The sequence below is a fragment of the Alligator sinensis genome, unplaced genomic scaffold (assembly GCF_000455745.1).
Source record: "Alligator sinensis unplaced genomic scaffold, ASM45574v1 scaffold544_1, whole genome shotgun sequence".
NCBI classification, from domain to species: domain Eukaryota; kingdom Metazoa; phylum Chordata; order Crocodylia; family Alligatoridae; genus Alligator; species Alligator sinensis.
Window position 1 is genome coordinate 792,121 of NW_005841937.1, and position 6,478 is coordinate 798,598.

General features: G+C 44.9%; 1 long non-coding RNA gene across 1 annotated transcript; it reads right to left on the reverse strand.

The window, feature by feature from the left end:
* Positions 1 to 2,541: 2,541 nt before the first annotated feature.
* Positions 2,542 to 5,990, reverse strand: LOC102384675. The gene is made up of 2 exons (XR_323344.3): positions 5,722 to 5,990; positions 2,542 to 2,925 (listed from the first exon to the last, which is right to left on the reverse strand). It is a non-coding gene; the product is annotated as an uncharacterized LOC102384675 (long non-coding RNA).
* Positions 5,991 to 6,478: the final 488 nt, after the last annotated feature.

A 6,478-nucleotide genomic window follows, 5' to 3' on the forward strand; every position in this document is an offset into this window, starting at 1 on the left:
AATTGTGACAACTGAGAAGAAGGTGGAGGGGGGAAGAACTTGAAAAGAGTACAAGATAGAGGTTAAGCCATTTCTATTAATGGGTGCAGAAACCCTCAGTTTTGCAACATTAATTTCTCCCTGAAACAAAAATGTCTATTGTAAGTATAATTAATATGAAACTTGCATGAATGGAAACTCCCTCCTGCTACAGTTTAAACTCTTGCATACTTCTCCATGTACACTCATTCTGGTGTTCATAGAATAACAGCAATAGAAATGATTGTAATAGCAGAGGAGGAAGGAGGAAAAAGCAAAGCTGAATCACAGGTGAGAAAAGGATTAGTCACTATTCAGTATTTTCAAGCAGTATAACCAAGTCAGCTGCTATGTTGCTTGACTTGATTGTTTTAAATGCTCCTTTCTTTTTTTTCCCTTCCAAATGCTCTTGGAACTGATTTAAGAACAGGAACTGTGAATCACTGTTCCCACCTACTTCAATTAGCTCAGGGGTGTTGCTCATTTGGAAAGGATTATTTCAACTTCTAGCCTTACATTTAACTTTCTTTGTTCTTGAACTTTGATTAGTCCTGTGAATTCTGCACATGCTCCACCTGTTCTTTTGTGTAAGTCCTCCAGGCCATAAGCAAAACTTCCAGTTCATCACTACATTTGTACCTGTGCTACCTTGCCCCTCAATGGTTTTGCTAATTACCCAAAACCGTATACAAAAAGCAGGAGCAGCATTTATTCAATAAAGAAGATTTGGAGGTCAAAGAAATAATTTTTGTTCCAAGACTATGTAACAGCAATGTAAAATTCATATTTTGTCAGTAAATTCTGGAAGATGACAAAAAGTCTTGGGAAGGTGGTGAAGCTGCTTTTATCTATAAATGCTACAAAAGAATTCTTCAAAACTGGTATCACAAAGATAGAAATGGAATGAGTAACAAAATTCCTAGAGGCAGTATTTTAGAAATCAACTACAGGAAGGAAAAGAGAGAGACCCTGAAAAGATGTGGAAAAAGGCAATAAGGAAAGAAAAGAAGGAATTTAGAATAGTATGGTCAATAATAGAAGAGCAGCTAATGGGCAGAAATAAACTGATGTAGGCTCTATATGGAATTTGACATGAAGAATGCCAAACAAGTAAATGAACTTTTAGTTGGGATATAAACAGTTGGTCCTCAAGCCACAGTAAGCTTTGTCTCGACTTAAGTTTGTAGTAGAAATAAGACATGAAAATTAGCATTCAACTCGTGTGCAGTTCTGTATCACTTAACGGTAAAAATCTTACCTAAATCACTCCAACTGTAAGAACATATTGAAACATCTAACCAATTAGATTTTAGAGCTGATGTTACAACACTGTGAACATTGAATATAACAGTTAATCTGCAGGTTGACCAGACTATAGTTTACACTCCTCAAAGCTGGACAGTGTGTCAATATGCATGAGGAACTAAACAGTTTTTAAAGGAAAACTTGAAAGGCTCCTTCCATTATCCCTGAACCCTGTCTTTGGCTCTTAAATTACTCTTGCAACAGCCAGTGCTCTCCATTTGTCAACTTGTAAACACCTTACATAAACTATTAACTAATTTAAAAAATGAATTTGTTTTAGCATTACATTTTAAAAGCATCTGGAGTCCCTTTCTGGAGCTTGGCTTAAGCATGATGATACTGAGGCACTTTGTAAATGTCATTCAAAAGGCCAACCTAGGTGCCTGAATTTGAGAATACATCGATCCATATACTACTGTATCGGGGGCAGGCAACTATTTTGGGCAGAGGGCTGCTTACTGAAGTTTTGGCAAGCCATCAAGGGCTGCATGGCAGGCAACCAGGGGCAGATAAATATTAATTTTCTAAATTTTTTAGAGGCCCTGTGGGCTGGATAGAATGGCCTGGTGGGCTACATCTGGCCTGCAGGCTACATTTTGCCCACCCCTGTGCTATATGCTCCCAACTGTGAAGGGTAACTACCTTAAGTACAGCTACCAACCATAAAGGTGTATACCCTGTATAATTCAGTTAACACCAGTGAAAAGGAAGATTACACTAGCATGTCATCTGCCTCTACCTGAGGTTCCTTACAGTCAAATAGGGACCAGTGTTCAGCATATTAACCAGGGTGAGGGTGATGCTTGACATCCCAGACTTGGATATCTGTTTACCTTTATTCCTGCATCTTGCTTGGGAATATTTGAATAATATGCAGGAATGGTCCCTGAAGCAGGGAGTGGTGATGTTTCTGCAAATTAAGTTAAGGTTAATGAAGTCCTCTCCCAGTGCATCCTGTCCTTTGGAAAGGGGTTTTCATGTCAACCTGCTTGTGCCTTTTAAAATAGGATTATCCTTATCTGTATTTTCCAGGTGTGACTAGAATTGGTATCTCTTAGAAAGAAAAGCAGTCCTCATTCTAGGTAGTTTTAAGAAAAGAGTAAGTAAGCAGTATGCATTCATGCACAGCTGGTTTTACCTTTAAGAGGTACAGTAGAAGCCAGGCAGCTTTGTTCTACAGTACTTTCCAACTCTTATACAGACTACATTAGTCAGCCATTCTGAACTGCATTGTTGTCTTTAGTGGACTTTTATTTAGCAGTTAAGTCACTTTATTTTATACAAATGAAAAATAAATGTTGACCATATAAGCCATCTTCCAGGCATAGTAACTGGAAAGCCACCTTCAAAGTGATAAATTAGTTTTACTTTAGCTTAAGGCACAATTTACAGCAGTTTAGATGTTAACAGGTTATAGCTTAACCAAATCACAACATCCCACTTCCTCCCATCCATTCACTGTAGTCCCGCAGTAAACACATCTCCAATAAGCCGGGGCTGAACAGAGTCAGGTTGCCAGCTGTAGTTCTGCTACTGCATGCATGGTCTTCCTACAGCAATGTTTGATTTCAGAAGTGTTGTCATCCTGGACAGACATAGTCACTACAGGAAATGGAAAAATGGTTATCAGATTACTCTTGCAGTGTTAAGGGATGGGTAAATATGACATTGTTTTAAAGTACAAAAAATGTTTAGGTTGTAAGAGAGCCAAGGTTTCTGTTTAATACTAATACCAAAAAATATATTTAAAAAATTCTCGTTATTAGCGTGTCTTACACAAATGAAATATTTTCAGCGACAGCATTTTGGCAATGTGACATGTCTATTTCTTTTTTACACAACTGTCTCTTCTCATGTCTGCTTGGACATTTGTTTGGGGGTTTGCTTATAATACGGCTGACTTAAACCTCTGGATAGTTCCGATACTCATGAAGCCTAACAGTAAATGGGAACCATCTGGATGAGCTTGTCAAAACTTAATCACTTGAGTATTCTTAATAAACTAATATCCATTATCTACTCAGTTTTGCCACAGGATCTTCTGGACCTGCTTCAGGGTTACTTAACTAGTAGTAGTTCCTTTGAGACTATTCCAGTAATGGCAGTTGAGACAGCAGAGGAGAGTGATGGTGGCATTCACCTCCTGGGTTCCAGAGCCACACCAACCAAGTGGCTCTGACAGCTGCACCAAGCCCCACAGGCTGCAATTTAACCACTGCCAAGGCAATGTGGTAACTTAGCCAAACACTGTATCTCACAGGCAGGATCTGGCAAGCTTTCTTAAGATAAACTTACATACACTAAGAATTCTGGAGAAAATGTCCAGTATTGATCTAGCCATAGATAAGCTAAGCTCATGACTACTTCAAAAGACATTTGTATCAGATCTGTATTCTGAGATTCTTACCAGCAATAGGCAGACTGGAAACTGCAAGTTTTTTGCGGGGGTAAGAATGAAGGCCAGCGGTGCTGGCAGTGGGGGTACAGCTCTATTACATGGAAAAGGTTACATCAAAATAAAACGTTAAGGTTGCAAAAGGCAAGCAGTCAGAGAGTTGGGAAGCATCATCTGCCTTATGCCACCAAGATATGAACGATCTTTAGAGACATGGGCATATATGTTTTTCCAGAAGCCTCTGGGGTCTCATTCAGTGTACAGAGTGAATGACATGCACGGGTTGGCAGCTACTCAATATATTACTTTCCTCTTGCTATTGAATGTGAAGCTTTTTTCTGCTCTGGCAACAGCACTATTTCCTCATCAGTTTTAATGTCACTGATTACCACAGAATCCAACTATTTCAAAACAAAACAATTTTCACAGCATCCCAATGAAATGGGGTAAAGGCAGTTGAATGGTTTGGATTGAATGGTGTAGTCCAATCTGTATACTTCACAGGGTTAGGTTTTTAACCCCTTGGAAACATGATGGCATGTGAACTACCCAGGGGCATATGTAGAGACAGCAGACCTCAGCAGTCTCCTGCAGTTGAGATCAGATAGTCAAAGTGGTACCCATTGAAATAAAAGCCATAGGCAAGAAGCTTATTTTTAATTTAGCAACCTTCTGTTTGTTAACTAAGTGGGTTGCAAACCACCCTGTAGGAAAACTTAAGGTTTGCTGTAATCTATCACTGCTTTTGTCCAAGAGCTCCAAGATGATGCTGGGCAGGTTATTTAGAGAGTTTTTGCAGAGTTGGTCACAAATTGTGTTCTTCATTTTCTGCATATCTCAAGTTCAATTTGCTGAGCACTCCCTTTGAATTCAGTTGTAGCTACGGGTCATATTGGCCACATCTCCCCTTCCCCCCAGTTCTGAAAAGAAGGGTCCCCAGGCATCAAGAAACAATCTCCCACGATTAACATATATCTTTGGCTTCTCTGGGCCTCGTTTTTTGATCTTTAAAATGAGGATAATACCTGCTCATTTCATGGCGATGTTGTAAACTTTTAAATACTTGGATATAACTGTAATAGTTGAGACCTGATGATGAATGTCTTGCATTTGAAAGCTTGTCTAGTTCTGTCCCAACTATCTTTTGTTGGACCAACTGCGTATCATGCAAATAATGATGTTTTGGGGAAAAAATATTTTCTCTCTTTCTATAATGCACTTTCTAATGCAGTGCTGCAGGAAACTTTAACTTTGTAACAAGGTAGCAGGGATCCTAAATAAGACTGCTTCACTATATAACCAAACCTGCACTGGATGAACCAGGGGCTCTGTGGGAACAAAGTACAGTCTAAGCCAGTGGTGCTCATGGATACCAGGCCCCATTTGTAAACACCGATGGCCAATCCAGGCCGGGTAAATAGCAGCCTCCTGGCCCTGCCAGTGCCCCTCACTCCTAACCTGCTCCCCCAGGGCCCAGCCCCTCAGTGTGCAGGGCAGGGGGTGGGTGTGTGGGGAGCAGGGGGGCCCAAACAGCCCCTGGCAAGCAGGAGCCCTGCAAGCCTGCAAGGAAAAAGCATTTTCCCACATTTTTCTACTTTTTTAAGAGTTTGTTCGGGAACCTTTCATATATTCTTGCAACCCACTTGAGTCGTGACCCACAGGCTGAAAAACAGGACTGAGTTGCAGTCAAGCCAGCTCGTTTCGGAGCGTAGGCACTGCCCGACCTGTAGGGACCAGTTAATCCTGCAAACCCGGAACTCGTCTCAGCCACTCTCACTCCCCCAGCCGCGGGCGCAGAGGTGTGACAACCCCTGCCAGGGCTCCCAGCGATACCAGCAGAACTTTAATGAGACACTTCGGCAGCACAAGCCCCCGGGGGGGGTGAACTCGCTTTAAGCAGCGCCAGGGGGGCAGACTCCCCAGATCTGCTCATGGGTCTGGCAAAGGGGCCAGCCCCACCTTCCCCTTCCCCACCCGCCGCCCGACTCCCGGGGGCCGCTCACCGCGCGGCGCCTCAGGGCAGCAGGGAGACGATGACGAGCAGCGCCACGTCGAAGAGGATGAACAGCCACAAGTCGAGCCAGTAGGACTGGCCGGACAGCGCCTGCCCCTGCGCTGCGCCCGCCGCCGGGTCCTGCTCAGCACCCCCTCGGCCCCGCCGCTGCAGCTGCAGCTGCAGCTCCGGCCCCAGCCCCGGCCCGTCCTCCTCCTCCATGACGCCGACTGCCCGATCGCTCTCGGCCCGCTTCTCGCGGTCACGTGGGGAGGGGAGGAGCTTCACCTACCTGCGGCTGGTCACGTCCCCCAGGCCGCTCCCGCAGCAAAAAGATGATCGGGGCGGGGCCGCAATGACGTAGTCCGCGAAGCTTCGCCCCTCCCCACGTGACCTGGGCTGGAGGGTCAGCACCCGCCTCACTCGCCCCGCCTCCTGCCCCAGAGAGAGGCTGCGGGGGGCGGGCAAATGGAATCCCGCCTCGCTCGGTCTGTGGCGGGTGCTGACCGTTGAGCTCAGGCTGTGCGCATGCGCGTTCGCCCGTTGTGCCGCCCCTCCCGCTCAGGCTCTTGTGAGGGAGTGCACGTGCCGCATCAGTCGCAGCTTTTGGTGGGTGCGGCAGGTGCCCAGCCACGGGGGCGGATAGGCTGTGAGGGGTTTGGAAAGGGGCATCCAAATGCCTATGTAAGGGTGACATGAGCAGGAACAGGCAGGCGCTCCCTGGTGGTGCATGGCTTTTAGGCCTGGCTGTGCCCCAGGCCGCCACC